Below are 16988 nucleotides of genomic sequence, written 5' to 3'. Positions count from 1 at the left end.
CTACTAGCACTTGATGATGCCACATCTTTCAACGCATTTACTTTTCAGGACTTCTTTCTGCACTCCCTAAAAGTGGAGTCTCGGGAGGTGAGGGGTGGAGGACGTAGAACTCAGTTTTGTGGGTGCTGGCCTCTATGAAATGCCTGGCCATCCAGGATTCAATAAACTTTAGGAAGTTCTTCAGATGTATCAAATCTAAATGTTTGACAGGCGCACTTACAGTTGAGTTGTAACTCCCTAACAATCACGTACCAGCACTTCCACAGAACTTTGCGATCATACTCTATCAGCAGATTGGGGGCCCTACTCTACCGAGCAGATCTAACTTAGTCCCTCAAGCGCACACTCAGGGTTCCCCCTGATTACCCCTTTCAGCACAAGCAAAATATCTGCCTATCAGGGAAGAGTTTTGGAAGAAGTTGTATTTGCAGATGATGCCCAGAAGAACCTGCCAATTGCTTCACAGGGATCTTATCTTGACACCACCAGCGGAGCTGCAAAGGGAAAATGGGCAGAGCAGAATCGCTGCCAAGAGAGGAGCAAATGGCACACAGCCTGTGGTGGACTAGTGCTCTCTCTGTTTAGTGCAGCTCCATGAGCGTTGCTTTTTTCCTTGGAATGCAGAATGCTGAAATGTCACAATGTGGTTAGACGCATATTATCACTAAATGCAATGCCAAATCTACATCATCAGGTCTCCTGAATAGTTCCAGGTACACGCTGAATAGTACAGGTGAAAAGATTGAACTCTGGCGAAACGTGAATGGCAGTGCGACTCAGGCTGACTGTTCCTGCTCACTTGTACATTAAAAATAAAAGCATCAAGATAGGAGAGCCATGCCAATGCCCTGTCCTGAGTAGCCATAGAGCTTTCAAGATGTTAATCTGAGTGTCATGGCTAATATTACAAATACAGGTGAGAGGTCCATTATCAGGAACAAACAGGCGCATGTCAGGATTAGATGCAAAAGAAGGCGTCCACCACCTGCAGGCTTGGAGTGTCTGCAATACAACCAATGCAGACAACAGACTGGTAAGGTGCAAGAATATCGTTTTTGCACAGCTGAATGGATACAATTGTTCTTTAGTCATTCAGATGGGGTCATTACGAGGTTGCCGGTATTACCGGCAACCTCAGCTTACCGTTTCTGCCGCCCGTTATCCCAGAATTACCGGGATATTAAGGGCGGCAGCAAAACAGTAAGTTCCCATTCACATGGATTCCATTAGGACTCCATGGGATGGATCACCACTGAAGTACTGCCACCGTTGTTAATGGTGCCGGTGCTTCAGTGAATTATCTGCCAGTAGAGGCCTGAACTACCAGCAGGTCAGGCTTGCCGGTAGTTCACTGCCCCTACTGCCAGACTCAGAGTATACTGGTCTGGAAAAGGTGCCGGTAACCGTTGCTATCGGCACCTTTTTCCGGACCGCATGCTCGTAATGAGCACAGACAAAGTGTTGCAGTGGAGAACCAACACCAGTCTTCAAAACCCACCTCTTCAAATCTATTTATGGCTGACAAAGTTTACAACAATGCTAAGTTTAGATTATATTTATTAAAAGCCTTTGCTTGAATTCCTTGAAGCTAAAAAGTGGGGTTCCCTTAGAAATGTGGCCATCCACAGTTTCTATCAGGACACTGAATGTGGTATAAAGCCCCCCAATAACATGCTACAGCAGTCTGTGACATGTGTAGGTTATAGTGGGACATTAATCTTTTACACTGCGATGTAAACAAAAAAAGAGGAAGAATCTCTTGACCAACCCTTTCTGTTTTGAAAAACGTATACATATTTTTTCAGATTTATTATTCAAAATGGGTTTGCAGTAGCTATAATTAGAAACCATGTTCAATTATTTATTGCATACAGTTCTCAAGTACTTTAGGCCTGCGCCCATCAACGCTCCATTTCAAACCTGTTTCTTTCTCTTCCCCCAACCTTTATTTATTTATCCCTCTGCTATAAATAAGGAAATCAACCCTTGATTTACGTGCGGCTATTGAGATACCATTCCACTACATTATATACTTCAGTTCTACTAAAAAAGGTAGATTTACATCCCATGAAACACATGTGGTTCAGGTTATCAGTGGAATTAAGCAGATACATTCAATAAGTACTCTGAATTCTTCTCATACCAAATTAGACACCATAGAACACCAATTCTGCAGAAAAAGATAATTAAGCGAATAATCCATTAAACAGCAGAAGAAATTATACACCACCAGAGCATCCATAACCAGACTATCAACTGATCATCAAACAGATGAACAGGAGATCATTGAAATAATCAATATTATCTTTTGGACATTACTTACCCACTGGTGGTCTTTGACCAGCTAAAAGAATCGCTATTGCTCTAAATACTGCCATATTTGACTAATCTCAGACAAGATATCACATCTGCCTGTATTACCTAAGGGCATAGAAATAATTGTAAAGATGATTAAAGACCAAATTAAAGGCTACCTACTGCTGAAACCAACGAAACTGTACTGGCAAAAATGCAAGCAGTGCTGAATGTAGTGACACGAAGGGGAGATTGAATCTGTCTGTAAGGGAGAGCAACACCTCCAAAGTGATGTGCCTTACCTGCAAGTGCAAACATGGATGGGCATCAAGTATCTTAAGAGTACATTCTTGTTATACATTATTAAACAAGTCTTTTGTGCAACTAATTCATGCCATTTGCAAAAAGCACCCTTAAAATGACAATCCTTGATTCATGATCATAACAGAAGGAACATCTACTAATTAATAGTTGTAAATGAGACTACGGCCCTCATTACGACCCTGGCGTTGGACCATGGTGCTAATAGCACCATGGTCCATGCCAGTAATTTACCGACTCCGCCATGGCGGAATGGGGAATTACCGCCCCATTCCGAGGTTGGCGGGGCGGTAATTCCCCATGCCGCCATGGCCCTTCCCCATTCCCATTTTTGCCCCATAGGGCTCAATGGGAATGGGGAAGGCACTAAGTACAGTGCCGCAAATTGCGGCACCGTACTTAGCACCAAGGTCCCTTTGCGGGTTGGTTTTTAACGCCTGCAAAAAGCAGGCGTTAAAATCTCCAACCCGCAAAGGGACCTCGTAATCAGGCGTTAAGGGGTTAACCCCTTAATGCCAGGGTTGTAGTGAGGGCCTACGTGCATTGATTGTGACCTGCTTCTACGATGAATGGCTCTATCACACTAACAGATGGTAGCTTTTGTTTCATCCAATTGTAGAGGAGGTGCCAAGTATCCCTACTCCCCCTACCTAGCCTACATTACCTGAGAAGTATGAACCACAGTATGTGACATATACTACACCAATCAGAAGGCAAGAAGAAGAGCAACAACTCTGTGTAGTACCCATAGGAATGCCTATACCTAAGAGAATATGGGAAGTAAAGTATCCATTAAGGAAGCCATACCTACATTCAAGACAATATGATGGCCATTTGAATGCGATTCCTGATGAAACAAAGAAACTGAATGACTTGGATGAATGGTGACGTCATACGAAACCGAATCGATTCCATAGATAGAAGATAATCAGACCTGAGAGGCAGACTATTTATGAAGAATGAAGAAGTACTAAGGATAAGTGACGTTGAATCAAGATGAAGAAACCTATGCCACAAACCTGATGAAGAAACTTAGTTAGTTTAAACGTGTACAGATGCAATGAAACGCAAGCAGCAAAGCAATCATGAAGCTAGCCAAATGCTTATAGTAAATAGATTGTGGCAAGCACCAACATATACATATATACCTCATAGATACATATGGATTGAATAAAGAATGAAGGTTCCACTACATATATAGTAGTCTTGAACAACAAGAAAGGCCTCGAATTCAGTGTTGCAGTTACAAAAGCAATTAAGTTAAACAGAATATATTTCAGCTAAGGAGTTGGATGAGCCAAAGAGCCAAGGTCTTATCAGAACTAAAATTGGCTGACATTAGATACAATTAACGTGAAAGAACAGAAGCTCCTGTTCAAGAAGGTCAAGTATAAACAAAGACATCAGAGGACTATTGGAAAATACAGTTAAATACACAAAAAAGGTTCAATTCATGGTGTCCAGTCATGTGATGGAAGAAAGTTGGACACATGAGGAGATCATACCTATGCACAGAAACCAGACAGTACCCATACTCCTTAAACAATCCCAGAGAACAGTACAAACTCAAGGCCAACTTCAGACACTAATTAACACTGAATCGTTGAGGTGATGATGGAGTGTACTTTTAATTGGTGGGAAGCTGGTATCAAGACAAGCTCACCCGCACCTGGTTGTTCAGTCTGCATGCTGCTCACGTAGGTGGAAAGTTATTCACAGGGGATAGTAGCCAGCCAATTAATGAGGACCACGTAGTTAGGGATCCTATAGTTGTGTAGCCAATGCAACATCGTATATTTAGTGATGTTCATAGTGGCCATTTTGAAGGGAGGGCTTAGTTGCTGCACCTATTGTTGATTATCCAATTATTTATCTCTGTTACTCTATACAGATATTACACCTATACTTAATAATTCACTTAGAGCCAATCACGCTTCCCGATAGGTTTTAGAAACTTGCACCGTAGGATGACGTTGGTAATGACGCAGGTCTGCACTTCAGTAGTGACACATTTGGTCTATAAAAACTATGTTTTTTCTTAAATGAATTGAGAGTTCAGTATCGAGCGATTGCTGATGTTCGTTGTACTCCCTGTTTTACTGAATTATATTAAAACAGGCAAACTTTTTGCCAAGCTATTTGTCTCATCTGAATTATTGATGTTTCATTAAAATCATGTTTCCGCATACATCTCAAGTGAATTGCTAATCATTTTAAAGCGTTATGAGTCCCCACTTCACAATGAAACATATGTTCTTAGCTAATATGCATAGAAGGATGTGAACAAACAGTGTATCGCGTGTCCCTACTTGGGACCGTACCAGTCAGCCGTGACTCTGAATTTGAAGGGAACTTTCCCCGTCTCCTGATCAAGCCAAGAGCAAATTCTAGTGCCCTGGAATGACAAGGTAGAGTTACAGACACTGAATCAGAACATAGAGCCTTGATTACTTGTGCTGTACCCCAAGGCACCTGCCTTTCTCCATCACTTTTTAATGTGTACATTCGCTCTCTATGTGATCTTCTCGAGAACATGGGAGTGCAATTCACTAGCTATGCTGATCACACACAGCTCATTATTGAGCTGGCTGGGAATTATAAAAAAGATGCTGAGAAAATCCCACATATCTATGAAAAAATGTAAGACTGGATGACAACAAATTGGCTTTGCCTTATCGGTGCAAAGACTGAACTGCTTATTTTTGGCTCACCCCAGACATGAGCTAAGTTGGGCATTCAATCTTGGGATTCTCCATTGATACCATCATATTGATGTAGTAAATAAGGTGACAACTCTAGGAGTCTTTTTTGAAGCTTCTTTGGGGCTGATGCCCAGGTAAGTAACGCAGTGAAAAAGTCTCAATATTATCTGAGATTGCTGCGGCTGGTCAAGCCATACGTATCCACCAACAACTGTACTATAATGCAGGAGCTGGATTACTGCAGCACTTTATTGAGCGGCGCTAGTAAAGGCTGCATTAACAAGCTGCATTAACAAAATTGCAGCTTCTGCAGAATGATTTTGTTTGCATCATTAAAGGTGTATCTAGGAAAGAACACATCACCACACATAGAAGAGATCTGCATTGTATGCCATTCATGGGCAGAATTTGTTTTAAGATCAGCATGCTGACGCACAAATGCCTATACGGGCTGGCACCATCCTATCTATTTGAGAATTTTGCACACAACAGTCGACACAAGTTACTCGGTCTAATAATACCATGTACTTAACCTGTCCTTGGAGTAAGTGTCCCAGAGGAGCTGGCCGCTCTTTTCCTGTTCCTCTGCTTTTGGCCTGGAATAACCTGCCAATGGATCTACGTAGGGAAAAGAACCTATTGACCTTCTGTAAGCATCTGAAGATGCTATTGTTTACTTGAAATGCCCACCTGTTTTTTCTCCCATCTTAGGATGTCTGTGTTCTTTTTGTGTTCTTTTTGTGCTCCCTGATGCCTGCAGGCTCTGGCACGAAATAAACAAATACAAAAAAATAAATAAGAGAACATCTTCCCTTGCCATCATTCAGCTCTGACTCTGCCCTCGCTGTTATTTACATTTATTTATGAGGGCCTACAGGTGTATCCCCTCCCAAACTCATTAGTCGCTGGTTCCAGTACTGTTTAACTAACAAACATTCTTGCTTATAATAGTGTTCTGCTAATTTTACAATGTACCAACCAACCTGGCTGCTTACTTATGATCTGTCAAACTCTGCACGCTCATCTAGGAGGCTGTATCCAATTCATATAACAGATGGCTAGATGGAGAGAGAGAAAGGTAGAGAAGCATATTGGCATTACATAACACTTAATGGTTTGTTTGTTTGTCATTTTATTAATATTCTGGAGTCACAAATGACCATATTGTAAAAACTAAAGAAGTTTTGTTTACATATGAAATCCTCTATGGATTCTCACTTCCATAAATAATAAACATATTGGTATAACACACTTGCTTGTCATCAGACGACCCCCCAAAGTTCTCTCTATTTGCACATAAAATCAAACACATTTGATTAATGATGACAAGCCACATCACTGTACTTGAATCAATCTACAATGCTCCAAATATGGGCTTCAAGCCATACGAGCGTTTGAAATGGTATCTCATGCGCTATTTTACTCCCTAAAAGGCAAAATGGGTCTACCACATGACAAGTGAACATTGGTGAAATAGCACACCACAACCATATGGTGTGGAATGAGCTACACACCAGTGAAGGATACAAAATTCCTAACATTGAAAAATGTAACATGAACTCAGTTAGGAAAGGTTATCAAATTTGACACATTAGATTGGCCCACCATGCCATATTCAAACAAAATGTTCATGTTTTTTGCATAGGGGTTTTCCATAAATCGCCCAAAAAACAGACATTTGGAGCAAATGTCTTGGAAGGAACATATCAAAAGGCTAATCACAAAAGGCATTTGGAAGTCATTTGCCTTAACCAAAGAAATGTATCTCAGGTGATGACAAAACCCTGCTTACTTAAGTTGAAATGGAAGGAAAAACATGAAGGAGCAACATTCACACCTCTGCTCAGGGCTCTCTCTCTCTCTCTCTCTCTCCCTCTCTCTCTCTCTCTCTCTCTCTCTTTCTATCTCTCTCTCTCTCTCTCTCTCTCTCTCTCACACACACACACACACACACACACACACACACACAGACATGCAACAAGTACAAATTGTCATATGCAACTGATCAAAGTAAAACAAAAATGCACCCATCTGGTCAGTTAACAAAACAGTTATAATTCAACCACACTCACAAGCAAATGAATACAAATATGATTACAACCCCTGAACACACTGAAATATTCATGAAATAAGCATCTGTGCATAGAACCCTACACACCACATCAACAGACGTTATTGGATTTCCACCCATTGAACGATACACTTCAATCAAAAGTAAAATATTTACAAAATAAACACATCCGCGTAATACATAACATGCTGTTTCTAATGTACACACACACACACACACACACACACTTGAACATGTGCATATCACACACTATGCTGCAACACAGATGTGAAGCTCAAGCACATGCAAAACATAACAACATTAACATTTAGAAAAATCAACACACCTGCAGAACATAGAAGGCGCATTGGTCACACGAAAAGGATGACATTACAAACTACATGTGCGCCACTGCTCAGTGCTTGAAACATAATTGATTTATATTAATATCAATTAATTAATATAAGCATTAAACAATGCTTATATTACGACACACGTAATGAATTACAGTTATTACACTATGGGGGTACATTTACAATAAAACCATCAAAAAATGCGACCTTCCTTCTTCTTTTAGGCCACCAACATAAAGCTTGGTGATCCTCCAGGCATTGATTACTGCTCAGCAGACTGACAGCCTTTACCTTTGTGTTTTATTTAGTACTTGCGCAGTAACAGGAAGTGGGGTAACGTGGGCAACTTTGAACACCTGCTCGCTTTGTTCTTCTGGTGAGAGGGCCAGAGGGGCACCATAAAATTGCTCAACGCTATGATGGGCAAATATGATATCAGGCCCAGAACAGGACTCTGTAGGAAAGCAGTCCTCGGTCAGGGACCCCTCGCTCATTTTTGGTGGGCAAAATAATGTATATGCAGCAAGGGAGCTGCACCAATGCACACTGTGCCTACACATCTGCCTGCTCAACGTGTTGAGTGGCAAACAGGAACTTGTGACTAGAACAGACCTGTGAGTGCAGGACTTCACCAACAAAACATCCCCAGAGGGGTGACAGGACAGGTTTCACAATTTTCATCAGGTAAAGGACCTATACTTCTTTGTTAGACAAACCAAAGGGGCAGCCACTTGGTGGATGGGTCAATCAGTTAAGTAAGTCATTATTAAAATAGTGGCTTTGTTTACATGTTTTTCTCCAGGAACCAATTAAATTATGACAAAGCTAATGTATTAGAGTTAGAATACTGCGAGGGTACATTTTCAGTAAAACCATAATAAAAACATAGCCCTCTTGCTTCTTTAAGGCATCTGTTATAAATGTTGGTGATCCTACAGGCTCCGAGCACTGCCCAGGTTTTTGTTTTGGCCTAACAGGATATCAGTTGGCATCCAAACATGATATCAGGCCCATGGCAGGCCTCTGGAAAGCGCTCAATCAGGGGTCCCCTCTTTCATTTTTAGGTGGCAAAACAGTACATATGCAGAAAGGGGGCTGCACTTGCCTACATTGTTCTCAGAGTGGTGACAGGCAGTTTCTTATCATTTCCATTAGGTAAAGGACCTGCACCCCTTTCCTGGACACTCAAAGATGGACAATTGGTGAAGTAGTCAATCAGGTAAATATGCCATTATTTACTTATTTATTTAATGTGATACAGTTTTTATAAACAAACAAACACTTTACACATTCAATTTAACAATCATTTCATTCTAACTTTAAGAAAAAACAAATATATTTACAAATATACTTAAAAATATCTAAAAGTCAATAGATCAAATCAACATATAAAAAATCCATCTTTCCACATCGATAAGCAACCAAAATTAGAATGAGAATATAATACATAATTGAGAAATAAATGAATCCAGTCCATAAGACCTTGCCTCTCATAGGCCATTCTCTCAATACTAGATTATTATCTACTTAGATAGTCAGCATTTATGGCCCTCGCAGGCTGTGCAGAAGATGTCTCAATTTTCCCTTTGATGGTAAATATTTTTTCAGCTTCCCTCCAAACTCTGAATAGGGCTAGTGTGTTGAGACACTGGTACCAAAACTCATTGTCTCTTTGAAGTTCCAAGCAGTGTACAAACTTTCCAAGATTTTGACCATAACAAGTGCTCATCTTTGGACACTGGGTAAGAATGTGTCTCGCCGTTTCCAACTCAGAGCAATTGTCGCAGATTCTGCAAAATTGCTCTGTTTTGGTCAAGGTATGCCCCAGATCGATGTTCTTGTTACGCTCACCTGGTTCCCACAGGGGCGTCGATCGGACCCGGACAGCTGCGGTCTCCACCAACGTGATGCGTAGTGCCGAGATTACTGTCTGGACTGGCCCGCCTAATCTTGTCTGCTTGATCCGTAGAAGTATTCTACTTATGTTTTTAAATGATGAGCTCTACATCCTGCATGGCATGCAGGGGCGTGTAGATACCAGTTACTTCACTGTTTTGAAGGTACTGGAGGAGTTCCGGAGGAATATTGACTCTGGGGTTTATAAAGGTCAAAGAGTTCAATATGTCCAATGTTCACTCTTGTTCCATTCCCTTGTTGAATTGCAGCTGGTTCAAAAGAATGTTGCCTGGAGGCAGCTGATGGCGTTCAGGTAAGAGTCTGTATTACCCAACACTGTCCGGTAAAAGTTGCATGAGTTTAACTTGTTGTTTTCTCTCCCTTTATAGGTGCGGCATATGAAGATGAGGCGTATTAAAGGGTAATGCCTCCGGTGGTAAATCAGGTAAGCCTATGGTAGTAAGAGATTGTATTTGTCAGCTCTCTTGGCTCACCTTGTTGTTTTTTTTGTTTTCCCCGAGGTGCTGGAGTTCGACGAAGAAAATGATGGAGGCAGCGCCGAGTCGAAAGATGCTGTAGACTGGTGAGTATAACGTGGCGCTGCTGCTGGCGATGAGACGCATGCTGGAATAATGTCCTTTCCAGGCTCAGAGACGTGCTGGATCCGGAATCAGGTAAGGAATTAAAATAATGTCCGTGATCTAACCTTTTCTTCCTTTTTCCCCTTTTTCTAGGAGCTCCCGATTCGAGGCGGGCGTGGCAGAAGACTGGATGCTAACTGATAGGCACGGTGAGCGTTACGCTGCAGGATGCAGAATAATGCGAAGCGTGTGCTGCTGTTCGGGCGTGGTTTAAATAGCCTCCAAAGTAGTTCCAGGTAAGTTCCCCAGAACCACACCCGAGTAAAAAATAGTCCCTGTAACAAAATAGTCCCATCCAGGCCTCAAGTTGGCTTGGATTCATTTGCAGCATGGTCTGCGTGAGGTAAGTAATATCTATGAGCCTGGCGCTATGGCGCCAGGACTGGTTTCTAAGATGAGCCTGGCGCCTAAGGCGCCAGGACTGAACCCAACCAGCCCCTAGCCGGGGCTGCTGGGGTTTTAACAAGTATCTGGATGCCTGCTCCCGGGCCTGATGGACTCGATCTGGATGCCTGGGGGTAGGCATAATGACAGTTCTCCCGTGTTGGCAGGTGGTTAATACGCATCCGTAGTACCAAATGCCTAAGAGCAGGACAGAGGCAAAGATTCAGATACATTTGAGCTTTTATGTAGGTATACAATATGAATGTTACAAACTTATAGGTTTATAAGGTTGCTAAATGTGCATAGTTGTTCTGCCAAATCCCATAAGTACAGGCTTTTATGTAGATGATAAAACATAAATTCACTATCATTTCCCCACAGAGGAGACCAGCAAATCTGTTCAAACAATGTTTTCATATCTTTCTCGAGTTTCGACTGGATACTTTTCCCCATATCTTCCTTTACAGATATTAGAAGGGGATTAGTGGGATTATTTTGGAAAATTTAATATACAGCTCTCCGCGCTTCCGGAGGACCATTGCCTTTAAAGAGAAAATCCCCAATTCTAGTCTTAAAATGGCCATTTGAATGCATTGCGCAAGTCCCAAGAGACGTATCCAAAATGGCCCCTCTAATATCTGTAGCCAGTCAAGATTCAAATTCACCAGGGGCTCTAACCCATATATTACCATGGGCACAAAGCATTGAATATAAAGCTGACATGCACCTCAGATGGAAAACCCACTTTGATCTTGTGTGAATTTTTTAAATCATAGTAATTAATTGGGCTGCCTAGTTTTGCAACCCTGAATGCACTGGAGATACTTTACTGTCAAACTCCACATCCAGATATTTATAGGAGTCTGTATATTTTATTTTCACTATTCCCATATGCATACTAGGACGCGCAACCTTGCCGGCTGTGTAAAGAATCAGCTTGGTCTTATTATGGTTAATGACCAGTTTGTTAACTTCTGCGTATTGCCAAAGCTTCTGAGCTGATCTGAGTATTCCGCTAAATGTGTGATCGAGCAGCACCAGATCGTCAGCATAAGCCAGGACCACACAGTGAGATGAGCCAATCTTAGGGGGGCAGTGGGGTACTCCCCGCAGATACTCAGGGATATCAGACACAAACAAGTTATAAAGCCATGGGGCCATTGTGCACCCCTGTTTTACTCCTCTTTTCTGTACCATTGATTTCGTCAAATGGCCTTGGTTATCCAGTCTCAGTTGGACTGAAGTGCTGGTGTGAAGACACTTCAGGTATTAGATCAGACCCTCTGGGCATAGCAGATTTTTAAGTTTTTGCCATAATTTTTCTCTATCGACTGTGTCAAAAGCCGCTCTGAAATCCATAGATAGGGCATATAGAGGAGGGAAATTAGGAGACTTTGCTTTGTTCCTTAGTGAATCCATTATGAGCAGGTTATACGATGTAGAATAACCTGTCCAGAAAACACTCTGGAAACGATCTAGAATTCCCTTTTTATCTGCCCAGATTAGTAGTTCTTTTGATAGTATTGAATCAAAAAGCTTGCCTGTGCTATCAAGCATAGAGAGTAACTGATAATTGGCCCGGTCTGACTTATTACCTTTTTTAAAGACTGGTATAAGTATAGCTTTTTGCCAAGTCTCAGGGATTTTCCCTACCGCCAGAACCTTTTCAAACAGTATTTTCATAAGATTCGTCCAAAACGAATGATTCGATTTAAGGACTGTATTAGATAGGCCATTAGGACCTTAGGCTCGAGATGACTTTGAATTACCAATTTTCCCAAGGAGATCTTCTGTTGAAATTGCAAAGGGGTGAGGGGTGAAATTAGGAACGTTCTTCTCAGACAATTGGGTCGTATCTATATCATTCCACTTCTCAAGGAAGTTTATCCATTACTGGGCACCTATGGTATTTATCATAAGGACCTTTTTATTTCCTTTTGCCTCCCCCAAAAGTGATCATATTTTGCGTGAGTTTCTAGTGCAGAGGATCTTAACCGTATGCTGCCAACGTTCTAATTTTTCCCCCTTTTTCCATAGTTTAACCCAGATACAGTATTTATTCTTTCATTTTCTGATGTTATTCTGTAATAGTAAATAAGGACTATCCACTGCTTCTAACCTTATGTATATTCCTTCTCAATATTCTCTTAGCATCCTGTACCTGTCTATCATGCCATTATTAAAACGGTGGGTTATTTTACATTTTTTCCAGAGGAATCAATGCTAACATTATGACACAGGTAACATATTACAGTTAGAACGCTGTGAGGGAACATTTATAGTAAAACCACCAAGATGAGTGGTCTTCTTTTAGGCCAATGGCATACAGTGCAGTGCTCGTTCAGGCAGACAGCACGACTGCCACTTTCAGTTTGCTGGTTAAGAGCAGGCAGCGGTGAACTTGTGGGTAATGCTGAACAGCAACAACTTTTGGTCTTCTGCTCAGAGTGCAGGAGGAGCACCCCAAGTCCCCTCAACACTGAAATAATAAATAAGAAATCAGGCCTAGAACAGGACTGTGGAGTTCCTGTGAGCTTCTATGAAAAGCAGTCCTCAGTCAGGGGTCCCCTCTCTCATTCGTTGGTGGGCAAAGAAATGTATAGGCAGCCTTCTATCTGCACCAATTTACAATGCCCTCACAAATCCACTGCTCTTGCCTGTCTGACCCTCTTCACCCTTTTGTATGTTGTTATCACTGTATGCTGACATTTTCTGTCTTTACTGTAACATTATTTTGTAACCAAATAAGTATCCTAATTAACCTAGGCCGTGATACCTCTGGGTTTGGGCGTGTGACAAATGCAACAAATAAATAAATAAATAAACAAATAAAATAAATCTGCTCAATGCTCTGAGTGTCAAATAGGATATAAGACCTACAACAGACCTGGAATTTCTCTCAGGTCTGGGCTGCACCAACCTAAACTGTCCCCAAAGGGGTGACAGACAGTTTCTCAATTTTCCTCAGGTAAAGGACCTGTACTCGTAAAAGGGGAGAGAAAGGATATGAAGATGACGCTGTGTCATGCTAAAAGACTCTGAGGCATTTTTGCTGTCTAGAGTGTGTCTACGTTATTAGGACAACGTGCCATATGGCTGATAAGAAGTAATAAAATATACGTTCAGCCAAGGACAGGTTTATTTAACCAATTGAAAGCCACGGAAGCCTACAATAACCCATGGAGAGTGTCAGATGACTGTTTCTCACTCCTGTTTCTCTTAACTGATAGGAGAATACCATAAGGAGTACAGGAGGGCTAAAGACTCAGCAAGTAGATAGAAAAACTTTCAAAACGTGTTTAAGAGAGTCTCTAGCAAGAGTGAAGGAAAGCATGTATACATGGAGAGACAGTTCAGTTTAAGATGACATTTTCGTTAGGAGAAGAGAGATACCTTTTACAAAAGAACATTCAATCTGAAGAGGAAACCTGTGGTCTTCTTCAGCACAAGAGACACCCTTCAGTGCAGAATACGATCTTCACCTCGTGTATCCTTTACCAAAATGTTAACATAGAGTTTTAAATAAAGTTCTTTCTTTTAAAATCACAGACCTACCCATGTGTGTGTGTGCTCTCTTATTACCACAAGAGATAACATTTGGGGGCAGCGGTGGGATGAGGAGTGAACACCATGAAGGACCTGATTAAAACATTAAGTGAGGGGCAACAAGCCTTGCAACTACAAAGCCAACAGGCCCAAGCGGATAGACAAGCTTTTCAGCAGGCTCTACAAGTCCAACAAGCCCAGCTCCTAGAGGCCAGCAATGCACGGAATCACCCACAAGTACCAACCTTGGTGCTTCAGAAATATACTTCTGGAGAGGACCCTGCTCATTTTTTCATTAATTTTGAGTGAGTGGCTAGGAATGCTCAATGACCCCCAGAAAGGTGGGTCCACTACATCGCACCTTTAATGACAGGTGAAATGCAGAGCGCTTATCAAGCCGTTAACCCCACAGGAGAGACGTCCTACGCTGATATGAAGAGAGCTGTCCTCGAAAGATTGGGGCATGATGAAGAAGCCTATAGGTTGAAGTTTCGCGAAATCAAGCTGCACCCGGACGAAACACCACGACAGCTTTTCTATTGCGTGGAGCAGATGGCTGATAAGTGGCTCCAAACAATCACAACAACTACTCAAGAGATGGCGGAAAAGATTATTCTTGAACAATTCTTAGACTCACTTCCCCTACCCATTTAACGGTGGGTTAGACAACATCACCAACCCACCTTGATGGAATCAGTCAATTTAGCCTTCGCCTATCAGAAGGCGGGTCAAAGTCGTATATTAAGTTATACCGCTACACCAAGAGGTGGCCCGGCTCCAGCTTTATCCTCAGGAAGACCCATAAGCAACCTGAGGTGGCCCAATTCGATGCTCATGAAGCCTGAGTGGGAAAATATCCAAACACGACCCGGCAGTGAGGGCCCAGTCGCCACTAGGCTGCCCGTAATAGCCACGAGAGGACCACAATGTTTCGAATGTGGAGAATGGGGTCACCTGGCAAGACTATGTCCTAAGAAAAGTAAACCTGAGCCCATGGACATCTGAACTTTCAAAGTTGCAAGAGAAGCAGGGGGCCAAGATGGCGACCAAATAGTAAAGTCCCCATATCTCTATACATGTGATGCCGAGGTCGACAGTAAACCCACGAGGGCTCTGATCGACTCCGGGAGTCTGCAGACAGCTGTCACCACAGATCTGGTAGGTGGAATAGTTGACTCTAACAAAAGTATACACATTAGATGTGTGCATGGAGATGTTAAGAGTTATCCAACGAAAAAGATTCAAATAAAGATAGCTGGGGAACAAATCGGGATAAGAGCGGCAGTGATGCCAGTTTTACCTGAACCATTATTAGTGGGTTCTGATATTCCCAATTTGGCCAAACTAATGAAGAACGTAGAGAAGAGCTGGTTAGAAAGTGCCCCTTTTTATGATTAAGAGATAAGAAGTCCTCCTAACAAAGAGCAGCAAAGTAAAGCAAGTAAGAGGTAATTGAAGCAAGAATGGAGAGAACGAAATGTCATGCCGATCGCTGTAGATTGGAAACTAGATGAGGAAGGAGACAGTTTTAGAATGGCTCAAGAACTGGATCCGCTCCTCCAAAACGCTAGGACGGCTGCTAGAGAAGAAATAGCAAAGGAAGGAACCCACTTCATTCAAGAGAAAGGGTTATATTATCAAATCACGAAAGGATCAGGAGAAGATCCGATTAAACAACTCTTGGTTCCTAGTAAATATTACAAAACAGTACTATAAGTAGCTCATTTACAGCTGGGTGAAGGACATTTGGGGATTGAAAAAACAACAAAAAAATGTTTGGCAAGATTCTACTGGTCTGGAGTATATGCGCAAGTGGCCAGGTTTTGCCAAGGATATGAAGAATGTCATAAAAAGAATAGAGCGCTTTTCTGAAAAGCCCCTTTGCAGTCAATGACGTTAGTGCTAGAACCGTTTAATCGGATTGGATTAGATATTGTCGGGCCGTTGGATCCATCCACCAGAGGTCATAAATATATTCTGGTAATAGTAGACTATGCCACACGATATCCAGAGGCTTTCCTTTTGAAGACGACTAATGCGCAACAGATCTGTGATGCTTTAATTCCTTTTATGAGCCGAGTAGGCATTCCTAAGGAAATCATAACTGACCGTGGAACAAATTTCATGTCCAACATTATGAAACAAGTTTGTGAAACTTTAAAGATTGACCATTTAAAAACAGCAGTTTATCATCCCCAGACAGATGGTCTTGTAGAACGATATAATCAGACTATTAAGCAAATGTTAAGGAAGAGTTCTTCCCCAGAAGAGAGAACTTTGGACAGAGTTCTCCCTTGGATATTATTGGCTTTACGTAATACTCCACAATCATCCATGGGATTCTCTCCCTTCTAACTCCTATTCGGCAGACCTGTACGGACACTGCTAGATGTATTGAAAGCTGGGAAGAGCAACCTACACAAGAGAGTTCTCTTACAGAATATGCATACCAGTTAAGGGAGAGGTTCGAGAGATTGCAAGCCATCGCTAAAGATAATCTACGTCAAGCTCAATTAAAACAAGGACAATATTATAATCAAAATAGTAAACTGAGAAGTTTCAAAGTCGGAGACCAAGTGTTAGTGCTGTTACCAACCTCAGATAATAAGATGTTGGACGCTTGGAGAGGTCCATATGTGGTGGAAGAGGTGTTGGGCACAGTTCTTATAAAATACAACAACCAGAGAAGCGAATTCCTTTGCAAACATATCATGTAAATGTATTGAAAAAATGGGTAACACCTGCTGGAACAATAGCTATGATTAACACCAACGAAATTCAAGCCGTGTTATTTCCACAG

This window comes from Ambystoma mexicanum, chromosome 5p, assembly GCF_040938575.1.
Source record: "Ambystoma mexicanum isolate Mex_15411 chromosome 5p, UKY_AmexF1_1, whole genome shotgun sequence".
Classification (NCBI taxonomy): Eukaryota; Metazoa; Chordata; class Amphibia; order Caudata; family Ambystomatidae; genus Ambystoma; species Ambystoma mexicanum.
This window is presented reverse-complemented; position numbering follows the sequence as displayed.